Source organism: Phalacrocorax carbo, chromosome 1, assembly GCF_963921805.1.
Source record: "Phalacrocorax carbo chromosome 1, bPhaCar2.1, whole genome shotgun sequence".
Taxonomy (NCBI): Eukaryota; Metazoa; Chordata; class Aves; order Suliformes; family Phalacrocoracidae; genus Phalacrocorax; species Phalacrocorax carbo.
Genome location: NC_087513.1, coordinates 73,533,983 through 73,554,766, shown reverse-complemented (window position 1 = coordinate 73,554,766; position 20,784 = coordinate 73,533,983). Strand labels below are relative to the sequence as shown.

At 41.8% G+C, this 20,784-nt stretch overlaps 1 protein-coding gene across 4 annotated transcripts in view; it reads right to left on the bottom strand.

Annotated features, from left to right (window-relative positions):
• SOX5 (SRY-box transcription factor 5) overlaps positions 1 to 20,784 on the bottom strand; it is a 722,172-nt gene that overhangs the window by 342,079 nt on the left and 359,309 nt on the right. For all 4 annotated transcript variants that reach the window (XM_064459677.1, XM_064459668.1, XM_064459692.1 and 1 more), the window contains exon 4: positions 3,166 to 3,326. The gene's annotated coding sequence lies outside the window, so the exon portion shown is untranslated. The remainder of the gene's footprint in view (positions 1 to 3,165; positions 3,327 to 20,784) is intronic.

Below are 20,784 nucleotides of genomic sequence, written 5' to 3'. Positions count from 1 at the left end.
GAACACTGAATATATAGCCTGTTCTTTGCAGCTTCATCTAAAAAAGCAGACTCCTTTCACGATTTAGATTTCTAAACACAGAAATAATCTTTTACCTGGAGCACTTTTCTCCTTTGAAGCTTATACTCTACTTCTGCTTAATCTATCCAGAGGTTTTATCATTGCATTCTTAGATAATTCTGCGTGGAACAGCCACCACGCATCGAGAATTCAGAAAAGCAAGAACAGTGTTGCTGCCCTGTATATCCCATGCCAGAGTCAGCATGGCAGCTCTGTATCTGGGCAGGCTGGTATGATTAACACCAGCTTGTCATTTTACACAGAAAAATTAACTCTTCCAAGCAAGCACTTCCCCCATCCATCCAACTAGCTCCTTGGATGGATGAAAAAACTCAGAAAGAGTTAGTTTCCCAGAATTTCAGGGCTTCATCTGGTATTGCAGGTGCACAACACAAATTGAATTAAATGGGATTTATGTATATTCAGGATCTGAAGGTTTGGGACCTTAAATATTAACCTTTCCCCATAACAATCATATCCAATGTACAGCACAATAGGAGGCTGAAACACTGTGCCCGATCCTGCAATATGAAACCCATTATCCTTTTTTATTCTTTTTTTTTAAACTAACAGAACTATTTGTGCAAATAAATGTTGCAAGGCTGGGTGCTCAGTGCATTTTGTTTTCCAGCATCCCAAGTGGCTGGCACAGGCTAAGTTATCCAGCATGATTCTAACTGAGATCATCTACACTGTTCCCCTGGAATAGCACCTGCGCCTTTGCGGCCCTGAACTGCTCCAACAATACAAATTTACAAACAGCTTTTGAAACATGACTTGAACATCCTTCAGAATGAGCAAAATCTGGCTCGCCTTTATTTTATTATCATTATTACCACTTCCAGGCTTTGGAGAGCTGTGTCTCTCAACACATTTCTTTAGCATGTCCAATAGCCTTCAATCTCCTTGCATTTTCTACCTTTGAACAACTAGCAAACAGCAAGAAAAACTACATAAACAAATGGGTTCAACACAGGATACAAGAAAATCCATGCAGCTAACTTAAGTTTAATGTTCTTCAACCCTTTTCCTCCTTCCTCTACAATTGCCCCTGCCCCCCAGGGGAGGTGGGAGGAATGGTTTAAATCAATAACCAAAGGCTTCAATTTTGCAAACTCTTGAGCCATTAGAGCTCCGAGTCCTTGGTGCACCCGTCATAACCTCCCCCACCCGAGCACACACACATACACACACACACATAACACACATATAAAAGAAATACTCCCAGCCTGGCATTAACAATGTTCATTCAGTGCTCTTTACTTAAAGGAAGAAAACAATTAAGTGAAACCTTGAAGTAATCTCATTCTGCCTATTTAGCCTCTTCATCCCTCAATGTGTGGTTAGTAAGTGTTGCAATCAGGGGCTAAGGCCTGCTATCATTCGGCCTTAATTAAAAAAGACACAAGCAGTGGAGCTGTGAATTAGAAATGTAACGACGCACTACCCCTGATTAATTCGAGGCTCATGTTGGATTAATAACTCCAAACAAAGAACAAAAGGAAATTGTTATGCGAATTGCAGCCCTCCCAGGCCAGACAAAGGTCAAATCACAGGATTTCAATTTCATCCGGAGTCGCTTAATCAACTCCCTCGGAAGGAAGACCATATGCAGTCCTGAAAGCTACCCATTGTAGTCGTGTTGTCACTGGACCTGAGAGACGGCACAGAGATAATCCCAACTATTCTCCATCTTTTCTCCTTCTTGGCTGTTTCTTTTCTCTTTGTCTTTTTTTTTTTTTTCTGAGTTTCTTTTTTTCTTTCTCCTTTTTTCTTTTTTTAATATGACAAAACCCCTTCATTAGGGCTAATGATTAAGGCATAAGGACACTGTCTGTCAGAAAGCAGCTTTTGTGGCTGCTGCCCTCTAGAAGCACCCTAGCCCTCACTGCCCATGCATCTGCAGAGGCAGCTCCTCATTTTTAGGGGGGGTTTCTCTGACAGCAGAAGCCACGTACTGCTCTGCTTTGGCATCATACAGCCACTTACAACAAACAGTGCTTTGGGGGGGCGTGGGGTGGGGTGTCAGAGTAGGATGTGTTGCGCACACCGTAATACAGAGGTCCCGTGGGTATGTTAGCTGAGGAAGAAGGATATTACTGCCCTGAAGACCTATCTCTGCCTGAAATTAAGCCACAGAGAATAGAATCACATATTTTCTTGCTGTTCACCCCCAATGAAACAAAGATAGAGCAAAGCAGCTCTCAGTTTTCATGATCTAATATACATTGTCCCTCCTGTGAGCAGACACAGAGCATGCCCCCCTGCCCCCACTGACATGACTTCTCAAGTAACTTGCATGGCAGGGCATTTTATATGGACTGCACAGGTCATCCTACAGAAAGAAAGAAGAAAAGACCAGGTCTGCCTAGGAACCCAGCACCTCATGCCCAAAAGCAAGTATAAAAGCCTATAGAAACTGAAAGGGAGCGCGGAAGGAGCTTCATGATGGGAATCTGCAACATGGAGCTCATTCCTATGCTCGTTGCCTTCCTGAAGGGCTCTGCCCATCAGCCCACTAACAGTTTGCCACACAGCTGTCTGCAGCTGGCCCAGCCTGGGTGGTGCAGGTAGTCTGTCTCTCGGCCAAATCCCTAGTGTTTATACACAACATTTCAAAAGGCATGCTGGAATTTCTCAGGGTTTTGGGTGGGTTTTTTTTTTTTGTATATATTCTGTAACAGCAACACATTGCAGGACCAAATTTACTTTCTCTAGGAATCAGCTCCAGCAAGGGGCCAAGAGCCAACAACACTTCCCACCTTGATGCAGACCTCTTGCTAAACTCAAACAAATTTCTCCTGGTTTACATGGAAATGAGATACAAAGACACAAGAAACAGTCCTGTTTTACTCTCAAAGTCTGGTCCCAGGCATGTTCTGTGTATTTTTCATTACTGTAGGATTGTTGACAAATGCACCCATGGCTCTCTGACTTGATTTAGCCATAAGAGGTACCTTAGAGCCCAATAAAACTACCAGAAACCTGGTATTGGTACCTGGTACTGCATCAGTAGTTTCAAAACCCGAAGGCACTAATGAATAAGGGTTAGGATTCACATATTAAAAGACCTTGGGAAATGCAGATTCTGTAGAAGCCTCTTACCTGTCTTAGGTGCTGGATTAAAATTGCAGGTCACTCGATGAACTTAAAAGAAGATCCTGTTTTGACTTTCAGCTTGGGATCATCTCCACTCAGTTCTGCCACAAACTACACTTGGTCCTCTTTCCAAGGGGCTGCTTACACACCTGCTGTCTCTGAATTAGCTGTTGAAGGGGAAGAAGTGGTTTGTGAATTGCCCCATTCTGAAGACCTTTCCCACTCAGAAGTACATGCCAGCTTTAAATACTAACCCAGTAAGTGACTATTCAACTTCTCTGATGCTTTCCTTTTAAGTATCTGTTCACTTCTGCTTTATATATTGATTTCTTAGCATGCAACTAAAAATTAAGATGAAGTACCTACTGTGCCATGGAAAAGGAGAGTCACATTCTCAGAAACCCTTTTGCCTGTGTTACACCGACTCATTAAATCCAAATTACATGAAATGCAAATTCTGTTAGACATAAATCCCTCAAATGTTCCACCAGCTCCAAACAGTAAGTGTAATTTTTGAAATCTGCTACTATTAGAAGTCAGTAGCAAATGATTTTATGTGCACTACCAGTTATTGTAGTTACTTCTGCTTTTCAGTGCAAAAGTAAGATCTAAGCTTTCTATGTGCAGCTCCAAAACTTTAGCCCCCTTACTAGTCTGTAAGAGAAGACAACGTGCGAGCACATCCCAGTAAGAAGAAATGGAAGGGCAAACTTGTCTTTCTCCATTGTTCCTATTACAAGTTCTGTGGAGCAGTTCATCTCCTGTCCTAAAGAGACATCACCCTCTTGGAAAAATCCTCCTGCTTTATAACGAATTCTGAACCTGAAGTTATTATTCTGTGATACAAAACAATAATTCATTGCATATAGAGAAATGACGGTAGCCTTTGAGTAGAGTCAAAGACTTTACAGTGCTTGACTCCATTGTAAAAATCTTCACTGGGAAACACTTTGCAGCACCTTTTGGGTAAGTGACTGCCCCGTATTGGTGTTCATTCATGTTATTTCTTTATGGCAAGCAAAGGGCTCACTTCCATAAAACCCAAATGGACTCCCCTCAGGCTGCACACCAGCATCCTGCAATACTGTTTTACATGAAGCCTCAACTTCTTGAGTCAGCTGAATACAGAAGAATTTCAACTTTCATGTTTAAAGCTAGTTAAGCTTGCAGCCTTCACTCTAATATGGGAAAAAGTGGCCACACATTTCCAATGTATTGCAATTAGTCAAGAACAAATATGAGATTTTCTCCAACAGTTAGCACACACACATGAATTTTAGGGCCTAATTTCATAGCCCTGGTCCCCAGGCCCATGAGGTGTCATGACTCTTCTCAATGCAGGACACGCACCTCTCACTGATCAGAGAATGGCGTGCAAATAAACACAAGACAAAAACTGATGTGTCAGGAAAAAACAGCTCAGTATATGGACACTGCGGTGACCAAATACATCCACTGCTACTGTAACACAAAGAAAAGCACCTAAGACAGCTTGCTTCTCCTTTCTGCAGAAGGAGGCAGGGACAGGTAGGTATTGGGGCATTTGCTCCACTCCCAACCCAAATGCCAGCACAGACCAGGTAGCCAGCAGCTCACGTAGCTTACATCAGATGAAAATCAGCTACAAATCTGATGAGGATGGTGAGGAAAAGAGCTTATTTAAGTGGCTACAGACCCAACCAGACCCTATCACCAACTTTGGCACATGCGTTCTGCACCTTGAAATCAAACTTCACCATCTTCACAGCTCCTGCATATGCTCCTGGGAACAACTTCCAAACAGCTAATTCTTCCCCGGGGACAGATGTAACCTAAAATAATCCCCATACCGCTTCCAGCACAACTGCCTCCCTCTCTGATGCAGCTATGCTGAAGCAGGAAGGAAGGCAAGGCAAACCCCAGCTAAGCTATACCTGGGGCCCAGCAGACTGTCCTGTATTTACAGGCAATCCTTCAAACTCAAGGGTGGCTTAGAGCCCATCCCATTCTCCTCGCTTCTCTCAGCTATCTCCAAAGACTGAAGGGGAGTTTGACTTTTTATAAATCCCAAAGCATCAACAGCAAGCAAGCATTTAAAGCTGCCTACAGCTTGACTTGCTCTCTTCTTTTCAGTAACCATCTCAAAGCTGTGTACCTGTTTCTTTAAGAAAATAAACCATCAAATTTCTCTGATTTTGCTTGAGATTTGTTCCAGTCCTCTCCCTTCACTTAGAAGCTCCCTCTTTCTCTTCCCTTACACTCAAGCAAGCCACTGGTGAGAGATATTTCTCCTCTGCAGCTCCTACCAAGTGCACAATAGCTTTCATGTATCTCTACCTCACTGACCCTTCATCTCTCTTTAAATCACAGATAAGAAACAACATTTTCTTATCTTGCTAAGAACTGGGAACACTTTCCATTTCTATTACAATATTACCCACCATATTACTCACCTCTATGAAGCAGTCTAAAAGAAAAAAAAAAAAAGCATAAATATGGCAGTTTTCTGCCAAATTCCAAGCGACAATTAGGACTACGGTTTTTCAGTGGGTAGTGCTCCAAACCATACTGTAAGCAAGCAGCTGTGTCAAAAGATTAAATATGACGGGACATGCAGAGAAAACCAGTTATGTCAAGTGCATTTGTCTCTCTCCAAAAAACCCAACCCAACCAACCTGAGATAATATGGGTTCTTCTATTCACCTTACCAAAATGCCACTCTGGTTAGAAAGATAAAATCAGAAGACAGCAAATTAGGTTTTACTCCTAAATAATTTTTCCAAAGAAGTCCAGCACCTTTGCTTAAGCTCAACTTAAAGAATTGCACACCATTTCTGAGAGCTGCTGGGCAGCGACTGTGCTCCTTCACAGAGGTGGCTCCTCTTCAGTACTGGCTGGCATTAAGCAGGGCAGGATACATAATCCTTATTCCCAAAAAAGCTGTTTAATATACATAATCAGTCCCACCGATATCAATAGGAAAACATGTAGTATTAAAAAAGTAGTGCGGGAGGACCTTACCTTTCTGCAATAAAACCACACAACAGATACATCCAGTCTAAGCACACTAAAAGTTACTTTCCAAAAAGCCCAAACAATAAGTGCCAACATAACCACACAGATTGCGTATTCTTAAGTTTCTGGAAAAAAAGTAATGTCTTGTATCTTTGGTAATATGACTATTGTCTGATTATTTTTTTAAATAGAAGAAATAGGTTTAATGAAAATAATTTGTAGGAAAAAGTTTTTCCTGCTTCAATAGTTAAAATGTAACAAACCAAATATTATCAAGAAAATATCTCAGTTTTGATAAAATTTCCATGACAGCTCAGATGTGCACAAGAGAAGTCCCAGCAGCTGGAGAGGCTGGACCTCCGAATCAAGCAGAACAGAAAACCTGCTTCTACCACACCGTCACCACCACTGTAGCTCCTGGAGTCTTCTGGCTTCTTAGGAATTTTCACAATTTCTTTGAAAGATACAGTTTTCATTCCAAGACATAAAAATACTTCATGAATTTTTTTTTTAAGGCCAACTTTAATGGTAACTGCAGGGATTTCCAAATACTGTTGTAAATCCAGAAAAGCAGTAAAGTTTTTCTTTTAAGGTCATTAAAATTAACTTCCTTGTAAAAGAATCTATAATACTCTCACAAGGTGATTAGGAATCTTACCTAATTTTTCATTACTATGTCAAGAAATTACACATAGGAGTAAGACAAAAGTCTACCAATGTTACCTAAAAAAAAAAAGAGCCTGGAAAGAGGTTCCAGAAGCTTGACAGAACTGGATCCCATGGAGCCTTATTTCACCTTTGCCTTTTTTTTTTTTTTATTTCTTCTTTCTTGTGAAATCTGTCTCGTTGCTTTGACAGCTTTGATTGAAAGGTATCATGTAAGTGACTCACGTTTGAGTAGCTCAGAAACACAAGCGCCAGCAACAGCCAAAACATAAAATTTGGTACATTTGCTTGCTGACTAAACACTTTCTCTTATATCTTTCTTTGCTTGGAGGGTAAATTGTTAGTTTCAAACCTGAATGACTGCTTCAGTAAGTTGGTAGCAGACTATTGGTACAGTGCGATAATTAAGGGATCTTAGTTCTTAAACAATGCTGATAAAACAGAAATCCGTCTCCCTTTTTTCTGGATTACCTTTAGAACTGAAATCAGAGCGCACTAAATGAATAATAATTTGCACCTTCTGTGAATGATAGAAGACTGAATCAGATTTTAACTAGACTCTATTTGTAAATCCCTCAGGATGACATAATTACGATTCAACACATACCTTAATTAGCTGTACACATCTATTTCATAGTATTTAACAGGTTTAAAACAGCTTTTATTGTCTGCTGAATGGACGTTCCATTCTTATCAAAATGAAAATAATCCTGAATTTCCTAAACTGGAAGAAATTTTCTCACAGAAGTCAAGAAAAGACCTGAAAATTGCTGTCCCTATAATTAAAGAGTTATCTTTTTTTAGCATTCTTAAATTTCATTTCAAATTCATTAATGGTACAAAGACTTGATCATCCACTGATGTGAAATTTTGTTGCTGCTGCTCGCTCCCTTTTGATGAAAAAGGTCATGGTTGCACTGCCTGGTGAAAAAAAAAAAATCTCAAAATTTGCACAGAATTTGAAACAAATACAAGTCAAGTTGGGACACAATTTCTTTTTCTGGTTTGGATTACAGTAAGACCTTAGCTCTAGAAAGCACTATTGCTTTCATTGCTCCATCATGGATCAGAAAGGCTAAAATTTGGCAAGCCATACCTTCAGGTGAAACCGAAGAATTAGCATTTGAGACCTTGATCCTCGTGTTATGTAAAATCAAGTACTTGCTCACACGCAGGGGATGTTCTGAAAACTAATGGGCTCTGCAGAGCGACATGGCTCAGCTCACACGCTGCAGGCTGCCTTAGCAAAGGCTGGGTGCCCATGCCACGAGCCAAGGCTTGCCACCGAATCGCAAGCACAGTCTTCCCTAAAATGTTTCGCTGCTTAATTTTGCTGACAACAAAAGCAAACACAATGACAATGATTATGTGCAGACACATATACATGTGGTATGTTTTCATTATTTTGTCAAACTGCCCCAAGTGAGATTAAAACGTTTACTTAAGTACTTATTTTATACTCTATGTCATTTGCTTTCTGTTCTCCTTAAAATTTAATGCAAAAGACGGCTGGCTCTTCAGCACAACTCATTGCTCCTGGGGCCAAATCTAAATGAAAATGCTCAACACATAGGGAAACAACAGAGGCTGAGCCTGGGGGAGAGGGGAAAGCAGGACTAGAAGTGCTCTACTCTCCCAGTCACCTTGGCTTCACCAGGACCAGAGAGAAGCCAAGACCTCTGCAGCCATGGTGAGGGAGCACTGCCAGGACCCAGGACCTGAGAGCATGGGGAAAGACCATCCAGGATCTGTGGGACAGGAAAAACTAAACGACTCAAGGACAGGAGCGATAGTCTGAAGGATATTTTAGGTACTACTCCTCCCAAACACTCAAAAGTCATCAGACCAGTACTTAACGTGATAAGATTTGTCACTGTGATACTTAGAAACAAAGACGACCCTAAAACACACAGAAATGCCTTCCAATGCACTTGAGATCCTTCTGCTTTTATCTTCCTCTTACTTCTTTAGGGTGCCCCCATGTCATATTTTCACGTTTTTCACTGCAATTCATTGGAGTAAAAATTTACTTTTACATAAGTGGAGGTAGAGATTCTCACACATTCATGTAATCTCAGAACAGGGCTTTACAAGGCACATTGCACGTTGTAAGCTTTACGACAGAATTGCAGACATGGTGTTGGGAAACTAATCTGTTTCATCATGGAAACAGAATCAAGTAAAACAAAATAAAAATAAATTTATTCAGTCAGAAATCCTTCTCATTTCATAGTTATGTTGCTTCCAGTGTGTGTGGTGAAACTGTAAATGCCCAATCATTTAAAAACTAAAAAGATAAGGATTGTTCTTAAATATATAAATCTGACCCCATATCTTTCTCAGCAGATTTAGGGATGGAGAAAAAAAAAAAAAAAAGAGGGGTGGGAAGGGGGAGGAAGGGGATATTTATGCCAAGATGCTTGACACCTTATGAGAACCTTCCCTTGCACCTAAGTTTCAGCCTACCCTTGCTCTGGTCTCAGCTGTAGCAGCATTCCCAACAAGAGAAGGTAACAGGGTTCCCAGGCTCTCTGGAAACTGTACAGCATAGAGCCAACACCTGCAAATCCACTGTAAGCATCAGAAACTTATTGGAAGTCAGTGCAGGCTGGGAGCAACAGGTTCCCCTGCTCCCAGACCTGCACACAGTCCTGCACACGAACTAGGCTGCAATCTCCTGTGCCAGCAGCATCTGTCCCTGAGCAGCCCACAGGTTCCTCCCGGACAGCACACCGCAGGAACCTCATCTTGAGGTGACAAAAAGATGGACCTCATGTTGCTGCACTGCATATCTATCTTCAAGTCATTACCCTGGAAAAGAGAAAAGCTATTTGTACTCTCCCCAGTAAACTTGCTCTTCTTGATTTTCCTAACATTATAATAAAACTTTCCTGCCTGTCCTTTCGGTCACGTGTTTTGTATTGGAAAAATTGCGAATCAAGGGAGCAAAACCACTGCCATATGTAATTACTGTGTACCATTAGAATAATGCTGGCTACTCGTTAATGACATAGACTACTGTTGAAATGCAGATAAAATCAAAATCATATTGGTTACTTATACATCGTACTGGAAAGAGAAATAGTTTGAGCTCAGCCATCTACCCAGGAAAAACTACAGGAGACTAAAGAAGGATTTACAATTTTTTTCCGCTTAAATGACATCATCTGTGAGGAAACATGCATTTTGATGGAGTACATTACAGAAGAACACTGTAAGGGTAAAAAAAAAAGCATGTGAGGAGATCGAGGCAGCAAAAAACATACAATTCTGAGCATCATAAAAAGGATGATAGTACCAGCTCGTGTGGATCATGCATTATGTTTGGCCCCTAACAGAATCCTACTGTCTTATAATACTTATGCTATATTGCTTATTATTTGCATTATATATTATTTACACTGCAGTGTCCCCAGCAAGGCCTCCAGGAAACCCCACAGGAATATTTTCATGTTTGGCTGATTAGTTTTGTATCTGCATAAAAATACTTGCCTTGTTGCCTGAAACCTTGACTTCAGTGTAGAAATGCACAAAAAGCAGGAAATAAATCTGATCCTTATGCTTTCCATCTCCAACTTAATAAAATGTTTAAACAATTGACTTATAATAATTAAAAGTGAAGTTAATAATATGAAGAATGTCTTAACGTGACAGTGTGTCAAATTTCTGAAAGAACTTCTGTCCTGCTGAAGCTCCAAGTAACTGAAAACCTGTTGAGTGGAGAGCACGGGCACCTGAGCCATCAATAGCTATTTCAGATTTGACTTATTATCTCTGTGGAACACATGACAATGAAAATCAGCTAAGATGATATCTACTGTGTATGCCTGTGGTTTCACCATGAAGGCAATAGCACTTACATGTGAAACCCATTCTGCGGGTAACACGTGGGAGGAAAAGAAAAAAAACCACGAATGTGCACCTCCAGGAGAAAGAAAACTTGACAAAAACATCAAGTTTGCAGTGTTGGTTTTTCTAATCATGAATGATTGTAAGCAGAGATATTGTCTCTACATACTGCATGTTGGCACAACCACAGTTCATTCTTGTGTAACTAATGTGGGAGAGCATTATACAAATTGCAAATATAGCGCTTGATTTTATTAAAGAAAGCAACTGATGCAATAGCAGCTACAGCAAAATTAGGACAATAAATAGGTTAATTTTTATCAAACTCTTCCTTGGTCCTTTCTGACAGTTAATAAAGATACTTTATGGAAGCCAGAAACGCAGTGACTCTGCCTATGCTAGTTATGTTGATCCAGACAATTTCAACAGGGTCGAAGGAGACGCTACAATCCTACAGTAGGAAAGGCAGATACACCTAAGTCAGCTAAGTGATTTGGCTTCATTATTTCCTTTGAGGGAATCTGAAAGAAGAATTCCTGGACTTTGATAAATTTGGACCTGGAATAACAAGATCATTGGATAGAGAAGACAGTCAAACATGGAGGAAAGAATGGAACAGATTAATTCTTACCAGCCATTTCCTTTAGTGAGCTTGAGCTGACAGGCGTTACCCTATTCTCAAAAAATTAAAAAAAGCTCCAAGTGGGAGTTGCCATGCAGTGGGAAAAAGTGAACGGCACATTTGGGATCTGGTAGGCAGAACGTATCTGAAAAAAAATTTGGTCCTAAGTCCTAAAGTACAGCAAATCTGTGCCCTGATTAGCTTACATTCATCCAAACCTTCTTCCGTGCCCTTCTGTGCTTAGATTAGGCTGTGCACACAACCTATTTTCTATTTATGCAACATCTGCTCCGCTTTGAGATTGCGAGCAAGAACATTTCCAGGCTCCAAAGCAGGATGAGATTACAGACTGGCAAACCAAGCTGGATAAAACAAGACCGGAGCCACAAGATTTAGGTTCGACTCAGATTATTTAAGATTCCAAAAATGTCTCTATTTCACTTTAACATAAGTGATTTCCCACATTTATACCTCCTTGCAGTTTCCAGAAGGAAGGGAAACAGAGTGCTTAATTAGTAAAAGTTCATCTAGCGCTGTTCTCTCACATGACCAGAGTGCCAAATCTTGTGGATATCATGTGTAGTGCCATAATTAAACCTTCATCCCTAATTATTCAGAGCTCAGAGAGTCATCTAAGCCTTGTCATCTGGACACGGTGATGTTCTCTTCTCTTACCACTGGAACGAAGAGGGGAGCCTGGGAAGAAAGAGGATGTCCAAGCACATACAATGCCAGTATGAAAAATTCCGACCTTGTGGGAAGATTTCAGGGACCAAGAGGGGAAAGAAGCTGCAGTGCTGCTGAAGTGGGGGGAGGCGGTGGGGATGGCCGCACAGGATCCCCCCAGGGATGATCAGTTCAAAGGAATAGGGAGAGGGGTGCTCTTTTCTCCTAAGGAGCAACTAGCAACATTTGTGGTAAGGTCTGCAGTAAAATTACCACTGGTTCCTGTGAAAATGATCTATGTGGGCAGCAGGACCACGATTCGGTCTGCAGCAGTGACAGCCACTACATATGGAAGATCTATTCAATATATGTTTTTTTAATAGCAACAGGCAGAAGGTTAAACATCTGACCAAGATGACAACCTCAGGGCTGACTGACAGGACCACAGAGCTCTTCTTACCTTCCCACTGGACTTGGCTTCACTGATTGCATCTCATACTCACTGGCAAAGTACACGTGAACTACGGAGATGCTGCTGCTATTGAACTGACACTTCAACAGCCCCACCGATACGCTGGGACCCCACAAGCTCACAAAAAATACCCCAGCTCAAATTCAAAAGCTGGCCAGAAAGACAGTGGTTTACCAGTTTGCTTATCCAAATACTTTCAGCTGGGTTCAGTAGAATAATAGTTCACAGATAGCCTTCAAAAATAATTTAAAAATAAACAAACCCCTCTTTACTTGGCCATGATTGAGGGTTTTTCCTTCCTTGGAGGAGGCTGCAAGACAAGGAATGCCATTCAGCTAGTAGGGACTGGCTGCATCAAAAAGCAGACAGGATTTCTCCCCTCTCCCCATTCTTCCCCTCCCCAACACAATAGACCTGAAAACAAAAGACAGATTATTAGGTTTAAGTATGTAGCCCATTCTTCACATACCCCTTCCCCCCTCCTCCCACCCCTTCTTCAGCACATCTGGTAACCATGTGTGGCAAGTGCTAATGAAGACTTTCCTGAGCGAGCTACAATTAGTTCCGACTGCTGTTCGCCTCTCTTGCTGTACTGAGGATAAAACACAAAATAAACCCAACACAAAATAAAACAAAATCTTCCCTTCACTGTTCCTGAAACCTCCTCCTGCCCCTGGGATTCCCCCTCCTCATCATGCTGCTGAAATTAAAACAAAAAAAAAGCGTAAGCAAATACTTTAAGGCTCTCTTCTGCCTGATTTTTTTCTTTCTTTTAAATCAGCATTTTATTCATTTTGATTGAACACGACAGGCAGGCAACAGTGTTTCTATGATCCTGTCTACAATAGAGAATTGTTAAACAGATGTCCATTTTTTTTTCCTTCTAGCCTGGCAATATTATACACATAGCAGTTTTATCTGCTTGAGCAGATCAAATTTGTGTGTATGTGTGTGTGCGCGCGACCGTGTGTGTTGCCATTTGGAGTGATTAGAATAAGCCGCACAGAGGCAAGATGTATTGTGCGCAATTAAGCCCATCTCCAGACCGCACATTTTTGTTTACTCTTGGTCTCTTCTCCTCTCCCCAATCAAGCTACTAATAGAGCTGTTTCAAGTTTCAACAAGGACCACATTAACTGCTGGTCTCCACATGAAACATAATGCCAAACCCCAGCCTCTCCCCAAGATCTAAGCGCCAGCCTCCCGTCCTCCTTTACATTTCTCTCTGAAACTGCTGTGGCCCTCACCTTCAAAATTCCTAATGATTCCCCCTAGTAGACACTCTCGGTGCAACGTAAAATTTCACAGTGTGAGACTTTACATATTCTTTGTCATTTCCCTCAGCTGTGTCATGCAACATGATTGCCACTGACCAACCCCTACTTGAAAGTATGTTCCCACTAAACAAACAATCTGGATAATTGCTGTAGAAGTGATGATATCTGCATACATCATATTTCAATTATACCTTATTCATGCAAAAAATGGCTATGACCCTCCTACGCCTTTTGAACAGCGCTGTATATTGAAATGCAAAAAACTAAGTTCTAAAAGCAGAACAAAAGCAAAACTGATTCTTTAAAAGGAGTTATTCTCTTAAAATACACACATATCTACTTGCCAAATGATTTCTCAGAGAAGATGATAGGCTGGAGTAATGCAGGGAGGGAGGAACAAAAGGGGTTTTAATCATGGTTCAGATTAGAGAGTTGTATAACAATTGCTCTCCCTCCAGGCATATATACTGTACATGCTCACTGTAAATGATCAGCATTTAAAGAAACAAAGTGCACCATGAAGCATTTAACATAAAGACAGCTGCATATGCATTAAAACTTTATTAATCAAAAGACACTGGGCACCTTTCTTACTCATGATAGCAGAAAACAGCATGTGCACACACATGACCAACAGTCAAAGCTGGGCATGAATGCAACTTCTCCCCTACCCCAATTTTAAGTACATAAACCCAACAAAATTAAAATAATTTAAAAAAGAAAAAAAAATAATCCCCAAAACCAAAAACCCCACTAGACTCTTTCTAATTTATCTGACTCTTAATTTTGAGGGCTTCTTTTTGCACAGAAAAATATTGCTTCATCTCCACATAGTCTTGTTTTCCTCCACACCAAGCAGGGAGTAAAGCAAAGCTGTTGCAATCCTAGCAATATTTTTCTATAAAACATAAATTTTACACTTTGAAAAAAAGGCTAATTTTACTGGTAATGAATACCAGTAATAACTTAATGAGTCACCGCAGTACACACTTTAAGGAGGAGCTGGTGCTAATGCGTGAATAATTATTGACACAATTAAGTGCCCAACACTGGGCCTGTTAAACTGCTTCTGGCACGTGAGGGCTCCTTAATGGCTCCACGGTATCGTACAATGACCCTAGAAGGTTTCAAAGTGCAGAGAGCTCCCCTCTGCTGCTGCAAGGGATCCTTGGATCTCAGATCCGTTCCCCACCAGATAACGTTGAATTGTCGAGGATTTACATCCCATGCGGGGTTTCACCCTGTTGCCAGGCTGAATAATTAGCTATTTACCGATTCAGTAAACAGTACGCTCACCCTTTGACCTGCCCTGGTATAGACTGTCTGGTCCATAACCCTGCTGGGGGCTTCTGACCGCCTAAGGGTCGCTCTGTGAGTGAGGGCTGCTGCTGGAAACCAGGCTGCTCCCTTCCCACTGGCGGCTCCGAAGAGCGGGACCCCAGCACCATGCCGGCCATCAAATCCTTAACTTAGTGGTTGGGGGGAGAATTAATCTCCAGCTTACCTACCAAAAATGGCTTGAAGTCGAAGAAGAATACTCGGCACCAAAAAAGTCACCGAGTGAAACATCTCCAAGCTGTTTCATCATGCTGCATGTCTGACCAACCCCACCACATGCGCGTACCCACGCTGAGACACTCGAGCCCCCTCAGCCTCCGTTGCACGCACTCAGTCCCCTCTCACCACTGTTAAAAGGCTTCCCTCTCTATTTTACAACATGTGTGAATGTATAGATGTCCCAATTAAACACAAGCCAAACCTCAGGCGTTCCACGCTTATCTCTAACAAGCACAGCAGAATCGCTAGAGATATTTGCAAGGCAACATTATCATTGGGAAAGCCATAAAAAAGTCACCTCTGGCGAATAACTGTCTACCATGTTTCACAGGAAGGGTTCTCGTGTCCTCCGAACGGATGGGGCTGTCTCTTTAAGTCAAAACACCCTGCCAAGATGCCTCATCAGTTAGCTGGAGCAATACACGTACACACACAAAAATTGACCTTTTTTTCTGTCATCTTGAACTCCCCCTGACCTTCCCCAAGCTATTCCAGCATGCGCGTAAGTCCATTAGATAGATAGGCAGATAGACAGATGGGCAAGCAAACAGACAGATCATAATATTTTGCGTTGAAATCTGCACCAGCCCAACTACTGCATCTACAGCGTCATCACCGAGGGAGTCCCCAGCCCGGGGTTAGTAAGAGCGTGTTCAAGTGTGTAACACCGTGATCACATGCTGGCTGTGAGGCGGCTATTGTGTCTGAGGGACACGAGAAAAGAGGGATCCTCTGGGATAACACAGCACAGCCCTCTCCATCCTCCCAACGTGAGCATGCCATTAACGGGAGTGGAGGCAGTAAGAACAATTACAAAGAAGTGGACAATTAAGTGAGTTATAATCAAATTCTGCACGCAGCTACCCCGTGAAAGGCTGCGTGGCAAACAGCTGGCTAGTCACTACAGCATGAGAGTCTCCTGTGCTCCAGAGGTGCTCCAATGGACGGTGGTGTGATGCCATGCCATGAGGAGAAAGGACAGACAGACAGGCTGGACAGACAAAGTCCACAATGGGGGGTCAGAGAATCTTCCCTTCTCCTGCCACGGTTTTCCAGTCTGGCCTTAGAAAAGCACTCAATCGCTCTGCGTTTTCTCATCTGCAAAATGCAAACAACGCTGCTACCATCTTTGTAGGACATTGTAGGCACATATTCACTTTAAACCCACATGTTGTACTGTACATAACAAACAAGAACAGGAAAACCCGACTGACCAGAAAAATACATATTCTGAATTAATAACTACCATACACTCAGTCTAATACTTCTCCCACAGGAGAAGGCTTGGAAGGGAGATATTTCTTCAAAAAATAAACAGCTTCATTAATTTCCATTCATCAGATACCTAGAAATATAAACCCCAGCCCCTGACAGACACCACAGGCCAACATCCAGCTTACTGGGACCTGGAGCACAGCTACAGGTTGACCGTGTCCCAGGTGATGACACTTTCCCACTGATGCAGTTCCGGATTTCCCACAACATGAGACCTTACCAGAAACAAGTATAAGTCAGGAAGACGGCTGCCAGCACACATGATGAACTTCTAAAGAAATCAAGATTTATTGTAGGCCACAGATGGACAGGGTGGACCTTGCAAGACCTTAGCTGTTCATGCACCCGCTGGGAGAAGAGCAGCCCCTTCACTGCTCCATCAGCTGTGCATCAGGCAGGCACCTGGTACTCCATGTAACTACACCTGGGGGCAGCAACCAGGGAAGAGATCCTGTTCCACTAAGCTTAGGAGCCAGGCACCTACAAGTCTGGGGTTTATAGACACCGAATCCTCGAAAGAAATTAGTTATGCTCATAAAGGCAGCGGGTCAGAAATAAACGTAAGGACCTTCAGAACATAGTCAGGGGATGGTCACAAATCATCTTGCCATCAAGAGAGGTCCTAGAGCACACTGCATAGGAGCAATACAATGCACCTTCTGCATACAATGCACAAGTACTTCTGCTTGTCAAAAAACAGAAAAACAAAAAAAACCCAACCAACCAAACAAAAACAACCCCAAACCCCCTGCATGAGCTATTTGAGGGAAAAATCTGGGGTTTGGGGATTTTTTTGGTTTAAAGGCAAAAAGTTACTGAGTGGCAAAGCAGTAGTGGGCTTTGTCACCTGGAAATCAATGAGCTGCCAGTGAGAGTTTCACTCGTAGCTATATCATGCCAGCTTAATGGTACCAGACCCTTCATAAATGGCTCTTGACCTCTTGCCCTAACTTGCGGCAGAAGGCAGCTGCTCTAACAAGAGCAGCCTTGCAAAGCCAGCTTGGGAGAGTTTGTGTGGTTGGATTACAGCAGGATTTTACCACTGCTCCATTGGGCTGCTGTGCGCCCAGCATTGCGAAGACTCAGCCCTAGGTAACTTCCAGGCTGCCTTTCCTTTTCTGTAACAAATCAAATATGCCACAAAATATTGCCACATCCCATGAGTATATTGACACAATAGGGACTTCAACCCCAATTTTGCTTTGTGTTTTTCAAGTGACTTTATTTATCTTAAGATAAAGCGCGTGTACTTTACCAATACGCTTAGGGCCTGATCCAGGGGCCAGCTGTGTCAGGGAAGTGGAGTCAGTGAATGTACTGGGCACTGGGTCGTCTGAGGACAGGGCCCCTCCTGAGGTGCTGACCTGTGGCTCAGCTGCAACAGGAGCCACAGAACCCTAAGACACTTGCAGGATTAGGCCCCCTAAAAAAAGAAAGAGCCAATGAATTTTTTATGACTTGCAGCGTTAAACGTATGTTTTGAAGTCAGCTGGTGTGAAAACTGCAGGGAAAAGGATTCAAACTTTAGGCTGTTGGTCATAGGTTTTTATAACATGGAGCAGAAAAAAAACAGACATTGTGTTTGCATTCTATTTCTGGGCCTTTTAAGCTGTAACAGTATGAGTGGTATTTGCATCAGGAGTTACCATATATCATTGCAAGCAACATATGCATAGATGGAAAAAAGATGACGGCAGCAGCAGGTTCAGTGAAATCTCAGGATCTCTCTGTGATAGGGACCTGCTAAAGGTTTGGTTTTATTTAGCGTAGCTTAAAATGTCATTGGCATATGTGTTTCTCAATTAACACCAATTTAATACACTCCAGAAGTGTTCTATTCTGAGAGCAGGCTTCAGAGTTTACAAAGGATCTAACCTGACATTTCGGTACAGGATATCCAGCCCCATTTACAATCAGGAAAGCACATTATGAAGGCTAGATTTTTTTTCTTTGACATTGTGTAACGTTGCCTCTAATGATAAATACAAAAGTCAGAAAATCCTAGCAAATGGTGCTGTAGTATGGAAATTATGAGTCCCTCCAACCTCTGTGAGTCACTCATATCCCCAGATGAAATGGTGCCTCGCAACAAATGCGGAGATTCAGCAAGTGGATGATTGATTTTGACTTCTCAGTGCCTCACCCATGCTGTACATTTGGATAAACAACTTCTCAATTGATAAACTACAACTCACCAATAGAATAGGTTTTATATATATATATGTCTAAAAACCCCAAAACCAAAAAAAAAAAAAAAAAAAAAAGAGAAGTAGCCAATAACCCTGAAAACCCTGGGCTTTCTGTCAAAAATCTGAAGAGAGAAAGATTTACTGGTGATGGCTTCCTAAATGATAAATACAGATGTCCAGCAGGATCTCAGAAACCAACTACTGAAAAGCTAAAGGATTATTTATTAACCAAAAGCATGAATAAAGAATAGGCAGGTATCATTTCATATGAACTTTACACAGACTATATGAATGTCTACAATCTATTTAAAAAGAGCACCCAGCATTATTAATATTGATTTTGGAATATACAATTCATTAGATATAATGGGCCAAATTCAGCCCTGGTGAAACCAGTAACTTCAGAGAAGCTGTCTGAGAGAGAAAGATCTCTCTTCAGATCTAGTGAAGTGTTTATTCCGAACTCAATAACAATAGAGTGTACATTCAAAAGACGTTGGGAGAAAAAAAAAAAAAGGTTAAAGTCAAGCATTTCAAAGTTAGGAAATACTGGTATAAAACTTGCCTATTAATTCTGTCCTGTTGTGTGTCCATCCTCTGCACTGAAAAGAGAAAACTAGCTCAGGTTCTTGAAGTTCAAAAGTGCATCACAGGGCATTCATGCAACAGGGCAGAAGTGTGATTGGAGGGACAACCTGAATTTGGCCTTAATTGTCCATGTTTGGCTTTGCAATTTGCTTAAACATTGTTTTTGCATGAACTTTCCTCCCTTTCTAAAGCGGGGGGAAGGAAGATAAAAACTAAGTGTATTACATACAACTCCTGAAAATTTCCAAATCACACCTCCCTGGCAAGGTTTAGCCTCTGCCCCTCTGCACAGAAGTCTACCAGCTTCAAGGTACCAGCTGGAGTCTGCAGAAAATAAGGTACAGTTGGGTCTGTAGCCAGGAGACCTCACAACTTTTTCCTATTTCCTAGCTACATTGCTGGGGAAACTCCAGCCAATGCCACTCTAGGGAGGGAGAAAGGGGGAAATTGGATGTCCAGGGAGAAGGTGGGAGAGCACATGCTCCCCATCCTGCTACAGCTGCTCTGTCAGGTCCAAGGGTGCCTAGTTCAGTATGTGCTGCAGGAGCGGAGGTGGTTTGATACCAGCTGAACTCAGCTCCTTGTAACATCCCTGTTTGGCTGATGTCGTGGCACTGTGACACGCTTCCTAGACAATGACAATGTAAGTGAAACTGTGACTTTCATAGGCTTGTATCACCACCAGGTTTGAACAGAGCCTTCTGGCATGAAAAAATTGTACTTCTGAAACCTGGAATTTTTTCCACTAATAAATTTTAAAGAATGCTGAAGACAGATCAAACATTAGCCAAGGGAAGATTAGGTTGGATATTAGGAAAAACTTCTTCACTGAAAGGGTTGTCAAGCATTGGAACAGGCTGCCCAGGGAGGTGGTTGAGTCACCATCCCTGGAGGTATTTAAAAGAAGGGTAGACGTGGTGCTTGGGGATATGGATAGTGGTGGACTTGGCAGTGATAGGTTAGCGGTTGGACTCGATGATCTTAAGGGTCTTTTCTAACCTTAACAATTCTATGATTAACACTTTTTGGTCCAACAGGATCTTTTAAAATTTACTGAGGCAATCTAAATGCAGGGGACTGCTACTGCCTCTTGCAATAAATAATGTTGGAAGAACTTTTCTTTGTAACAACATTCTCCCCTTCTCACTGTCTAGAGCATGTGTGTTTGTATATACCTATATATATAAGCCCATTGTTGAATACACACAGTTGGAAAGACTTCATCCTGAGCAGGACTTGCCAGGAAACCTGGAAAATTCTGATATATAACAAGTTAATATTTTAACAGATGTGCACATTCAAAATGAGAATTTAAACCTGAATTTGATCAGGAAGGCATGTTGAAATCTGCTATAGGGAACGCTGAAATTAAAAATCATTATCCAAGACCTTTCTTCCTCTTCTTTAAATCAGGGGAAATCTTGTGCTTCAGATTCTTCAATTCCTGGCTCCAGTACAAGCCTAGAGTTT